The sequence below is a fragment of the Barbus barbus genome, assembly GCF_936440315.1.
Source record: "Barbus barbus genome assembly, chromosome: 18".
Classification (NCBI taxonomy): Eukaryota; Metazoa; Chordata; class Actinopteri; order Cypriniformes; family Cyprinidae; genus Barbus; species Barbus barbus.
Window position 1 is genome coordinate 11659961 of NC_136746.1, and position 13868 is coordinate 11673828.

At 38.5% G+C, this 13868-nt stretch overlaps 1 pseudogene across 1 annotated transcript; it reads left to right on the forward strand.

Moving 5' to 3' along the window:
- The first annotated feature begins 6280 nt into the window (after positions 1-6280).
- On the forward strand, positions 6281-12480 carry LOC306883866 (kyphoscoliosis peptidase-like; annotated as a pseudogene). Its single transcript has 6 exons — positions 6281-6697; positions 6969-7083; positions 7719-7835; positions 7911-8098; positions 8819-9009; positions 11580-12480. The product of its transcript is annotated as a kyphoscoliosis peptidase-like (transcript).
- Positions 12481-13868: the final 1388 nt, after the last annotated feature.

A 13868-nucleotide genomic window follows, 5' to 3' on the forward strand; every position in this document is an offset into this window, starting at 1 on the left:
TTTTTGGTGTGGTGCTTCTGGATTATTTGATGCTGTTAGTTTTGGTGAAGACATGTTGAAACAACGTTTCAGAGAGATTTACTGCAAAGATGGCTGCTGAAATTGGGTACATTAGCTGAAACGTTGCGAGCATCCTGCTTTTTTAGTCTGCTATGTATGAGAATCAACACAGTGTAGCACCATCATCACAGTGAAAAGGCAGCTATATGGTTAAATAAATGCAAGAGAGAAAAGACCAATTAAAACAGATTAACTAACAAAAAGTACTCAATATGTCAATGGCACAATGACATTACTGTATTCAATTAGAATTTGAATGGCAAATATTATATCAAATTAAGCCAATGGGAGACTTTAAAAAAATTTCAAACTTTAATTTTAAATGATAAAGATCACAAACCCAAAAATATATTTAGTACACTTAAAGGAACAGTTCATCCAATTTTGTAATCATTTACTAATCAAACCTGTATGACTTTCATTCTTCTGTGGAACACAAAAGAAGATATTTTGAGAAACATGTTTTTATGTCCACACAATGGAAGTAAATGATAAACAAAACTGCTTGGTTACCAACATTCTTCAAAATATGTAATTCCACAGAAGACATACAGTTTTGGAACTTGATGGTGAGTAAATGTTGACAGAATTTGTAATTTTTTACGAATTATCCCTTAAATGTTAAAATTATCTACAAAAATATCCACACGTTTGAACAGAAGATGAATAAATATCAGAAGACAAAGAAGAAAATGAAGTTGACAATGAAGAAAAAAACTAAAGCAACAAAAGACATAAATAAACAGGGTGAGGAAAACGCAAAAAGTCGAACAAAAGAAGTAGAAGACGAAGATGACAAAGGAGATATGGAGGAAGAAGACGTTGAAGAAGATACAGTATACTAGCGGCAACAGCAGAACACGATGACTAGGCAGTATTAGTAGATTAAAAAGATGACGACAAAGAAGATGACAATGGTGAAGAAGAAGAAGGTGAAAAAGAAGAACAGAATGTTTGAGGAATTTCCAGCAAGCACTGTAATGACTCATCATTCCAAGGCTGTTTGTTTTATTTCTCTGTCGAGTGGAGTGGGGGGGATCTGTTTTTTATTTCGGCCCTCACAATAAGTCTTATAAAAAGTGTAGAACCCCTCTCTCCTCCCTCCATTTTGTTGCCATCAAACACTCTTTCCACAAAACACACCTGCTGGCAGTGTGTAAAAGAGGGTGTGTGTGTACGTATGTGTGTGTGTGTGGGGCTGTAATGTTCACACAGCTCTTGTGTAAACCCTAGACTGTATTGTGATGCACTGCTCTTTATACTATTCAGTTATGGTCAAAACGAATACCTCCCACAATATGACATGCTAAGTATTTGATTCGGCCACCTACGCATCCAAGCATTCAACATAACGATACTACTGAAATATCCTACCTCACAATCATCATAGTCTGACTGATTTAAAAGAGATGTGGATTATGTGGAGTGTGAAGGGTTAAATCCTGATGTGGGCACAGGATGCTGTGGGTACACAGAGTGAGGTCAATCTCTGACCTTGCTATTGTCCTTGAGTTCAGCAGAGTTGTCCGGAGGTGCCAGACAAACACACATACCGCACAGCGAAATATTTGGGCTAGATTAGGGACGCAATGTGCATTGGCCAACAGAAAGAGATACCTACAGCAAAGCAAAGAGGGTTCTGGGTGACACACTGCCCCCTAGTGCCCTGTGTGGCTGTCAGAGGTCTAAACAAATACCTTATACAATGACTCTTTGGAGCCATCTCCTAAGCACACACACACACACACACACACATTTAATGAATATTTCGTGCTGTCACTTGTGTGCCCTAGACCTCACTTCCTATCTGTGTTTGACTGTGATAGTCAGATCATAAGCTTCACAGGAAATGTTTTGTTGTCTTTCTGGACAAACAATGGGTTTTGGAGATTTATGAGTAGTGACTGCTGACTGTAACACTTTAAGCTGTGAGGCACAACCCCAAAACGTCACATACCATCTTTTTGCATAAATCCTGAGCTATCTATTCACATCACAAACGCAAGTAACTGGTTTTCAGATACATAAATCTAATCATTTACTCCCAGAACAGTTTCTGTTCATTCCAATTATTAGTAAAAGACATAAGAAATATGTAGTCAACTATATAGAGATCCAAAGTTATACACAGGTTATTTTTGCAGCACAGGTCTACAAGATTCAAGACTCAAGAGATTCAAAACTGTCACAACTAAAAAAAAAAAAAATTAATAAAAAAAATTGGTCATGTTTGCGTGAGATGCTAACGGTCTAATCAGATTCAATGATCTATGCTAAGCTACGCTAAAAGTGCTACCGCCAGACCCGAAGATTGGCTGAATGGTTTCGAAAACGGTAAAACTCAACTGTTTAACTCTTGGGGAGTTGGAAAATGCGCCTATTTTCAAAAAAAAGTGGAGTGTTCCTTTAAACTGAAATATGAACTGAGAGACTGAGTTCACTTTTCATACTTACTGGGTCTCAGTCCACTTTGCATTCACACTGGAACCCAGCCTACTGAAATATTACTATCCCCTGCAAATGCAGTAGCATGCTGTCAAAATGGGTATTTTTATAGGCCGAATTGAGTTGTCAGATTGAATAACTTTATTCAAAGTCTAATTTGTCCAAATTATTTGTTTGCTACAAGCATTAAGGTCGAGCAATGCAAACACCAGGTCTTTTTGGTTTTGCTTCACAGACACACACACACACACACACAAACACACATATTCAAGAACACAGAGTTGTATTGTATCTCCAGGAAGAGCCAACAGTCAAACTAAGTGAACAACAAAGGGTGGAGCTTCCTTCCCCTGGACCCTCACCTAATTTAAGTAATGTATCAGTGAAAGTACGAGTCTGTGCGAGTCCAAGTGCACGTGCTTGTGAGAGAGCATGCACGTGCATTCACAGTGAGATTTGGAATGAAGAAAACAATGAATTTATAGCTTAATACCTTGACATGCTAGAACAAATATGAAAGATGTTAAAATGAAGTAATCTTTAATTCAGTCTATCACAAAATCTATTGCATTCACAACCTAAGTTGATACAATAACAAAGAGTGCAACAAAAATTCTGAGTTACCTCACACTTGCAGTACTTCATGAGCTCCAAGGACAAGAGAATGCAGGGAGAAATGAAGGGAGAAAGCATGTTATGTCTACATGAATACTAAGGGAGCTTTCCAATTTTTGTCAGGCAAATGATAGTTTGAAATGGCACCACTGCTGTGGTGGATGCTGATTCATATGGGTGTGCAATTTTTGCTTTAAATAGAGGCTTTCTAAATGTTTTGTACAGATTAATAAACAGGGAATCCTCTTTGATCAAACAGCCTGATAGCTTTTGACTTTGTGAGACTAGCAGCTGAAAGACAGCAGAATAAAAAGAAGAATCTTTATCTAGCAGTCCTTCCTTCCCTCATTACCCTAAGAGCATGAGCCCAGGCAGCTTATGTGCAGCTCTATTGAATAGCAAACTATTGGGACACTCATCCTTTCTTTGTTGTGTCAGTCTGATATGGAACAGAAAATACAGCTTAATCATGAAGAAAAAGGTAATTATGCTGATACAAAATCCTTGTTCATACACATTTTCCATTTAAATGTGTGAATACATCCAGAATTATTTATGACTAAACTGTTCATCAAAAAATTACAATAAGATCAGAGTTCCGAGTTCAGACATTCCTTTTAGGGAACGTGCTACTGCAGTACCTGTCCAAATAACTGCATGGATATCATATTAGGCCATATATTAACAGATTTGCATAATAAATGCCTTTATAATATAATTTATAAATGAACCATATTTATCATGGTTAATTTGCGCAGTAGTTGTGCTTGTCTTGAATAACAGGACTAGATAATGTGACTGTGGCAGTGATAATGAAGGCTAGAGTTTAGATTTCTGTTAAATGGCATAGGTCCATCTCTTAAAAAATTAGCATGGTAACCATACCCTTGTTACAATTATTGTGACTTTACAACAACACAAGTGTGATTAAATATCAGCAAAAAAATATATAGGCCTAAACACTGATAAAATGACAGCAAGTTTCTTCAACGAAAAGGTCCTGTTTGATGTTCGTCCAATATTAAATTAGTATGGCTTAACATTAATGTAAGTAGTCATAGCAAAACTATGGTTGCCATGGTATTGTTTGTTAAGGTTTTTTTTGGATAATGGCATCTGTTCAAGACTAGAATTGGAAAACAAACATTTGTTGTTTTTTTGCAGTGAAGTATTTTCAAATTACGCGACATTCAGCAGGACTTTGGTTCACCACAAAAACATAAACTTGTATTTTTTAACATTGAAACTCTTACAACTACTATCACAAACATATTTCCTTAAATACTGTATTTTCATAAAGTTTCTCACCTTGCCTGTTTCGATACAAATAATCTTACCTTCAGCAAAGCGGTTAACAGTCACTCCCCTCATGTCTTTAAAGTCTTTATCCGTCTTCATGCTGTCTTTCAGTTTGGTACACCTTTTATCGTCTGAAATCACATCCAAAGAAAGCTTTTCTGAGGGTTAGCTTATCTTTATAGACTAACTGGTCAAGTTGTTCTCTTTTCTCCTGAGTGTGAAACACAGCATATTAGCGGTGCGCGCGAGTGTTCCGCAGGTGTGCATGACAGCACGAGCGCAAGAGGTGCAGCACGCGGACAAAAGCTAGGGAATCTGGACCAATCACGCTCCAGCAAAACAGTGCGACTGGACACGGATGGACCAGCAACATCACTGTTGTGTGGATTTTAGATGGAAAAACAGTTTATCGCCCTGCTTAAGAATATCCCAAACGTGACATCAAATTAACAGCGGACTTATGTATAACTTAAAACTAGTGTAACTAGGAAAGGATCCCCACTAGAGAGCGCGCAGAGAACGCGACACACGTGCTTTCTGTGAAGTTTGGAGAGCCCTGCAGCAGTTTCTTTTAAGAATTATTTTTTTCATTCTTCCTGTATAGCTCTATAAGTCGTGAGTGACTCTTTATTCAGTTTGGATCCGAGAACTTAGTGGAGAACACTGCGTTACAGTACTCAGTAGGCTAGGCTGATCACAGCGATGGACATTGTCTCTCTTATCTGATATTGACTCGTTTCGGTTCGTGGAGCCTCTACTAATGAACTGATGAGTTGAATCAGGTGTGGTAGATAAGGGTGACATCTACAATGTGCAGTGCCGGTCGATGATTGAGAACCACTGGTCTTTTATGTTCTCCCTACAGAAGATATACACTCTTTAAAAATAACATTTCAAAAGGGGGGTTTCACAGCGATGAACCATTTTTATTTCAGTGAAGTTCTCTTCTCTTCAGTCTTATTGTAATACTATAAAGAACCTTCATTTACTGTAAAGAACATTTTGTGGAATCGAAAGGTTTCATGAATGGTAAAGGTTCATCATGGAACCACTGAAGCCAATAAAGAGCCTTCATTTTTAAGAGTATGGGAGACAGAGTGAAATGATCAAACCTCGTAAATGTTTGTTATACTGTTCAAGGCTACCTTTCAGGCTTCTCTATTATCACATCTTGAGAAGGAGAAAGACCATCACCTCATGTCCTCGTGTTATTTACAAGGCTGCATGTACATGGAAAAGACTTCATGTTAACATGATGCAAACCAGAAACAGGAAAACTTATACAAGTTTTATTCGAAACCCTGGAGGGGAGAACTTCATAAATAAACACACAACTGTAGTCATTGCTATTCTGGCACACTGCCGATGGGTAATTGGTCAGGGGTAATTCAGCCTGCTAGAGGGGGTATGTAAGAGGACCCTTGAGGGCCCCCGACAGACTGTCTGACATGGAGCCCGAGCCAATGAGGATGTTTTCGGAGGAAGGGTCTCTATGTATGGAAATAAAAACGGCTTTGTTTTCCTGCACATAGCGACAGTATCCACTAAGGTCAGCTTTAGTGGATACAATTTCCATATCAGTGATTTTATTTACAGAAGGATAGTAATTTGGAGAGCAGGTTTAACGAGTCCAGGACTGGCACTGAAGTGGATGATGATTATTGTGATGAATTATTGTTATGTATTTGTGTGTGTTCCTCCCAGTTTATTTTTTATCCTAAGCAGACTAAACATTCACACAAAGACTTTAATACCCTTAACAAGGTCAAGATAAACTTGTTTACATATGTTTGTTAGCTAATAAATTTATAGTGTGGTCAAATACAAACTCCAGAATGTATCTGAAAGCCAACAGACCAGCATGAAGGATGAGAACAGCACTAAAGTCTGTTTGACTATTAAGAGCCACCGAGGAGGTTTACCTTCAGTGGAGCCAAAGCCATTATCCATTGTACCGATACAAGAAAATGTGGTTTCACACAAGGTATTGTTAGAAAACTATGAAGGGACGTTATGTAAGGAACAACGGCTGAGTACAAAGCGCCAACTGTCTGCTGAGAGCGCGGTGAAATCAGTGAGTGTAAGAAAGAGGAGCACTGTGAAAAAGAGCCAAGAAGAGATTGTGAAACCCTTCTCAGTTGCCAACCCTGGCACGCAGTCTGGGAGACCTTATCTACCTGCAGTCTCCACCTCTCAGAGGAAACCCAGAAAATGACTGTTCTCCAGCACAGATATTTTCAGCAAAGTAGACACATTCTCAATCCAGAAAGGAAGAGAGGTAATAACACACAAGTCTTTGTTTTTATGTTTTTACAAACCAGGTGTGTCCAGTCATGGTCCTGGAGGATCAATGTCCTGCAGAGTTTGGCTACTACTCATCACAAAATACCTGCCTGGAAGATTCTAGTGATTTTAGACATTGACTATCTTGGTTCAGGTGTGTTTAATTGGGACTGGAGCTAAACTCTGCAGGACAGTGGCCCTCCAAGAGCAGGATTGTATAGCCCTGTTATACACAATAGATTTAGGCATGGACATGTGTTTTTCAGTTGAGGGAGCAGGAAGTATTTGATGCTCAGAAGATTGCTGGTGCAATCACTGAGGGAGGCAGAAATGATCTGGAAAAACTCAGGGCCATATGGATCTGGCTATGCCAAAATATTGGTAATTGCACATGCAAAAATGCATGCACTGTTAAAAAAATATTGGTCACACTTTATATTAGGTGGCCTTAACTACTATGTACTTACATCAAAACATAAGTACAATGTACTTATTGTGGTCATATTTTATTGTAAAACACTTCTGCTGCTATTCAGGTGGGATACGGGTAAGATTATGGACAGGTTTGGTGGTATGGGTAGGTTTAAGGGTGAGTTAAAGTGTAAGGGATAGGTCAACAGTGTAATTATAAATGTAATTACAGAAATTAATTACTGATGTAACTACATATAGGTATTTTAAAAAATATATATACAATGTAAAAACATGTATGTACACAATAAGTGCATTGTATCAAATTATTAATTTAAATGTAAGTGCATAGTAGTTAAGGCCACCTAATATAAAGTGGGACCAAAATATTTTTCTAAGTTGTAAATAAAATGGAGTGTAGGACCATGTTTTACTAAAAATTTCACAATTCACTTTGTCGTTTTTTGTAGTTGTTTGTGAAATTTACTTGCTATTTTTGAGTGAAAACTCTTTGTACACAATTTTTGTAGCGAGTCAAAGCACATTTAAATATTTTAGTGAGTCTACTTCCTCAAGTAAAATGTCTTATGTGTTTGTGTGCGTAGAGTATGATTTGGAGGGATACCTTGGTCTTTCTCAGAAGATTTGCACTTCTGATGAGGTCATCAGGACAGGAAAGGGTGTATGTATACTCGGGCCTGTGTGTGGAAATGTGCAGGGAAATGGCCACAAGTATTTAAATACACACATCATGTCAGTAGAATGCGGCTCTGAACTTTCTCTCTTTCTCTAGGGAGATGGGCATTGCATGTGTGGAGGTGAGCGGGTACAGCAAAGGCGTTGGATACCAGGCCGGTCACAGTTTAGCTGAGAAGCGTTCCGATCATGAGTGGAATGCCGTCTTCGTGGGGGGTCAGTGGTGGCTGCTTGACGCTTGCTGGGGCGCTGGCACTGTGGATATGAAAAGCAAAACATTTGTGAAGAGGTCAGGCTCCTCAGAGTGTCAGTTATTCATATCATACAGTACACACATACTGCAGACCACAGTATATACAGACAAATCATGAGTAGTTTTTGCATACTACAACAAACACAATATAGTCTACAGCATGCAAGAGTTGGGTTTCTGGGAGATAAACTCCATGCATTCATTCATTCATTATAGAGAAATTGTTTTTTTTTTTTGTATTTAATTGATTCTAATGATATTAATTGACTGGATATGTATCTGTTGAATCCATCAGTTTGCATAATTTAATAAATTATATTTATTAGCCAGTGAGGAATTGCACTTCCCATGAAGATAAATATTCAAGAATGAAATATCCAAGAGTTGTGGAAAATGCCAGTAAGGCATTGTGAATTAGTCAACTCAGTCTCCCTACACTTTTATTTATGAATATTTTGCAATAAACTAAAAATGTATTGTTACTTCTAAATCATGGCTATAAATCCATATTTATATTGTACTATCACGTTTCATTTGGTTGCATCATTTGCAATGCTTCATGGGATTATAGTTTATTCAAAATCAAAGTTTGTTATGCAATTCATCTTGGATGTGGTTGGTTTGGTTTAGCAGATGCAAATTTACAATCTTCAGGGAAATTGGAACTCATTCTGCAGTCTTTGGAAATGAAAAAAACAGTGTAATATTCCACACTAAAGAGAAGGAAAATAAAGTAGTGATGTCTGTGTGTTTCAGGTATGACGACTTTTATTTCCTGACTGAACCTAGTGAGTTCATAAACTCACATTTCCCTGATGACCAGACCTGGCAACTACTTACCAATCTCTTCTCCATGGAAGAGTTTGAAACGAGACCCTTGAAGACCTCAGCATTTTATCAGTTTGGATTGACCCTGACTCAACCTAAACAGTACAAAACCATCACAGGTATACACACACACACACACAAAACATACATTAACGACAAAACTACACATATGCTAAATAGAATATTGCACAAACTCAAAAGGGAAGATTAGTGAAGCACACACAATGTCTGTCACACTGTAATGAGATAATAGGCAGCTGCTGGCATCAGCTCGTGGTGAGAAGCTCTGAGAAAACAGATTAGACCGTTTGCTGCAGAGATTAGACTGTCTCATGAGAAAATAGTTATTGTAACTAAAACTTCCTGAATACTGTCTATGCACTGCAGCAAATAAAGGCAAGAGTATTAAGTTAGTGTAAACATTAGTGGAACCATGAAGAAAGCTTGACAAAGCCTCTACTTGTACACTTTTGGGCACTGAATAGATGCACACACATTGAAGCTAAATGCGGTGTCACTCCTGGAAAATGCAAGGTCTTGAGATGAGTTTTTATATCTAAACTTTTTTCAAACAATCACTCATGCATGAGATGCTGTATAAGGCAGCAACACGTCTTGCAAACACTTCGGTCTAATATGCATACATTGAAAACTAATGAAAAGTACTGCAGTGCAATGCAGTAACAACCCACTAGGGTTTCTGGGCCCCCTGGAAAGTATATTAGCTTGGGCTCCCAGAATTCGTAAGCATGTTCCAGGGAGGGGCAGTACAAATTGCTTTACCATCCCATTGGGAGAAATCATGATCATGTCCAGCCCCTTTTCTGTACTCATTTTTAGGGCATTTGGCTGTGTAATCCACTGATGAAATTCCTGCCACGCTAAGATGCGTTCTGATTGGCTAAACAAAGAATCTGACAGCAGCCCATGGCTATGTTTTATGTTACCATTAATGGAGAGTCATGCTGTCACAAAAATCGACAAAATATCCCAGTTATATCAGTAATACCTTAAAGCAAGTAGGATCGGGCCACATCCAACAGTCCCTGTTCCCTCCCTACCTATAACGATTTCTACCGAGGGCCCCCCTACCCAGAATGCAATTTCGCAATTCCGGCTGACATCAGCTGGAAATCATGCATCGGTGCTCTACTGCTATTCCTGCGGGTCCCGGATGTGCAACGCCGAATTTTCTGCCGAATTTTAACCACTGAATTTGTGGCAGCGAATTCGGAAAGTGAAATAAAATGACCGAAATTTGCCTGTCGAATATTATACATCGCATTTTTAAACAGATTAAAAATTTTGGAAGTGAATTCTGTAAGGTGAATATGAATTATTTAATTTTTAATAATGAAAATGTGTGTGAAATATTTAGAATTGAAATATTCACAGCTTAAATAAACAACTATGTTAAATTTCAGGACTTAAAAATGCAAGCCCTGGAAATACAAGGCATTAAAATGCAAGCACTGTTAATTGCAATGCATCTTTTTTTTCGATTTGTGGAATTCAGCATGCTTTATGTTTCAAAAACTATTGTCATTATTCCGCTTCCATAGTACACACAACTACATTACAACGATAAAAATCAGTTCACTCCTGTTTTTTAAATCCCCAAAAAACCTAAAAGCCGTTTTGATTTCCCCCCCACGAACACTAATACAACTGTCCCGTATTAGCATATTTCCGCACTCAGCAATGTTAGCATACTTATGATAATTATCGTATTTGTATGACAATTTTGACCTCTGTACAATGTACGATCAATAATGAAAAAAATCCCATAATGTACGGTAATTTCAGAATTTTGTGACACTTCAAATGATAATCGTTGTAATTATAGGGCTTCTACACTCATTGATCTAGCTGTGGATCCTATATCTACTGTCTTGATTGTGAAGAGAGCGTGAACATACGCATGTCTACCATCTCATCTCGCGTTACATCTTCTCGGCCAATCATTGTGGAGAATGACTCTCTCTCACAAGCACAAGTTAACGTTAATGTTCCTGTTGCACTTAGGTCAGTTGTGTCCAAGCTGAGGTCGACAGTTTAGCAATAAAGTATAGAAAATGTTGGGTCTAGATAAATAGCTGTATTCTGTACGTTTAACTCTGTTGAGCTTCTGATATGACACGTTGGACATTTCTAATCTAGCAACACTGGCACTTAGTTAGATGTATGCTCTCTGCCATTTTCTCCGTGCTCAAGCAGCTTTAGCGTCAACAATGTCTCGTAAGCACTGCAGGTGTTTTGTAGTTGGATGTAAAAATTAACATAATAGTCTTTAATTTCTCCCAACATCAGAGCCACAGAAGACTCAGCAGATTCGTTTTGTTTTTGATGGTAAGGCCACCGAATACACATAAAACTAGAGAGGGAGGGGTGAGCAGGAGCTCATTATCATTTAAAGAGACATGTACCAAAATGGCTCGCTGTCAACAGAGCACTTTTTGACAGAGTAAAAAGGGTGTAGTTTTACTCAACTATTAAGGAATTTTAACCAACGTATGTTGCAGAGATTTCGTGAAGAGCCCAAAGAATCATACCAACTTGTGGAAAATGGGCATCCCATGTCTCCTTTAAGGATTTTACTGCCTTATTTACATGTTGTCACTGCCATAATTGTCCAGTGTGAACGTTGGCACAACATTACTGTAACATTTTACAAATTTGTCAAAATTAGTTTTCCGCAGAGACGGGGAAGCAATTGTGTCCGTGAGCTCCTCTAGACCGTTGATCTTTTCGTATGAGATGAGGCAGCGGGATCCCCAGACAGGAGCTCTAAAGCAGGAGGAGGTTGACAGCTCCTGTGGCCTCCTGTCAGTGACTCGTCAAGGGATAAAGTTGCTATTACTGCCCCAAGAGCCTGGGGCCTACGAGGTGAAATTGTTTGCCCGACGAGAGTGAACCTGGTGCTCTGCGGTGGATTTGCTCTCTTGAACTGGAGTGCCCGAGCATCCAGAAGAGGCAGGCCTTGCCTGATAACCCTTACCTGAACTGGGGCCTAGCAGCAGGGGCATCGGCACTAGGTGTCAAAGGTTGCAACTTTGCAGGAGAAGAGGCCGTAGAGGTGGATGAAGGTGGCGAGTGCAAGGTGATCCTACACACATCACGACCTCTGATGATGGTGTGCGAGCTCATGCACCACGAGCTCGAAGCCACCACAGCCAAGCGCTGCCTTGCGTCGCAGATCACAGCAGAGTAGCTGGTGTGTAACGTCATGTGCCCATACAAAGGAATTTTACCGGCTGTCTATATTTGTGCAGGATTACGACAGCGGAAGTGGGACTTTTCAAAACGCTGGAAACTACCTGCTGCACTGTCAAAGCCCAGGGTTGAACCGCACAGGTGTGCTGGCTCCACAAAGTTCAGTGAGTTTTCGTGTGCGGGTACCAGGTGCGCAAAGAGTGTGTGTGGTGGGAGAGAAACGAACGGATCTGAAGATGAATAAGAGCAGAGTTTGGGAAGGTGAGGCTGTCACTGGAAATGCCACACAACTCAAGCTTGCTGCTGTCACTAAAGAAAGCAATGACATCCATGTTCTCATGACCTTTGATGTCCTTAACCTGAAGAATGAACTGTGAACAGAACAGACTGTTGTCTAGAGGACAAAAAGGCTATGGTCACACTGCAGTTCAATGTGGTCAAACAGATTTTTTTCAATCAAATGCAACACATTTTTTGATGATAGTGTGAACCTGGAAGATCATTCATATTTAGAAATAAATCAGAAATAAATCTGTTGTTTACCAAAACTGAAAAAAAAAAATGGTAAAGATATGAAAACACTTACAACAAAATAAATGAACAAGAGAAGAAAAACTTTGTAAAATAATTAGAGTACAAATCTTTTATTTTATTATTTTTTAAAATATTTTTTTTTGTTAAATTTAATTAGTTTTATGCCTGAAAGAAGAAGACAACTTTGTTATTGAAATATGAAGAATAAACTTACAGTAATTCAATGCATGAATAAAAAATATATATATGAGCATCTATAGTTTACTTTATCAAATATTTACTGCAACAAGCCTTGTTATAGCTGGCATATTATGGTTCATGACCAGCATTTAAAAGATCTTACAAAAAATTATTTTTATCACAGGAATAACTTACATTTTAAAATATAGTTAAATACAAAAAATTGTTTTGTAATAATATTAATGTTTATATTAATATTGACAATATTAATGTTTTTACTGTTTTTTTTATTTATCAAATGAACCCATGGTGAGCATAATAGACTTTTGCCAAAAACTTGTATCATGTTTGATCAGAAGTGAAATTGGGCAGTTTGTCTTGCGGTGTAAGCGTAGCCTAATAGAGGAGGAAAGAACAGGACTAAAGCATATGCAAGATCTCCAGGTCAAAGTGTGATAATGTCTACACATATTTTCGAAATAGGCTGTTTCTTAATGACATTTATGTCACTGTGTGCGTGTGTGTGTGAACGTTATATTTGCATGGTGACACAAGAGTCTGTATCCTCAACTGCTCGTAGGCTCTGCAAGTATCAGGGACATGAAGTGACTACCAGATAAAAGGGCTCTCCGGCCTCGGTGTGTATGCAACAGAAAGGACTATTACTGTCCTACACATCAGTCCCTGGCAGTGATCAAAAGACAGTGATGACCAAACAACTGCCACATTCAATGGAGCCCAAACATGGTGCTGCATTATGCTAGCAATACCAAGGTCATGGGTTTGATTCCCAGGGAATGCATGCATTAGCTTGAATGCAATGTACTGTAAGTCACTTTGGATAAAACTATCTGCCAAATGCATAGATGTAAATGTTCAATCTTAAAGTGCAATTCATAAAATTGTTGTATAAATGTAATAAATAAAAATGCTTAATGCTGGAAAACGAGGAGCCATGGGAGACAACAAAAGTCCTTAGTAAGGTTTACTTGATGCAGTCATAACAGTGCATCAGAAATTAAACCTTGAACTCGTCCCACTGGCCAGTGAA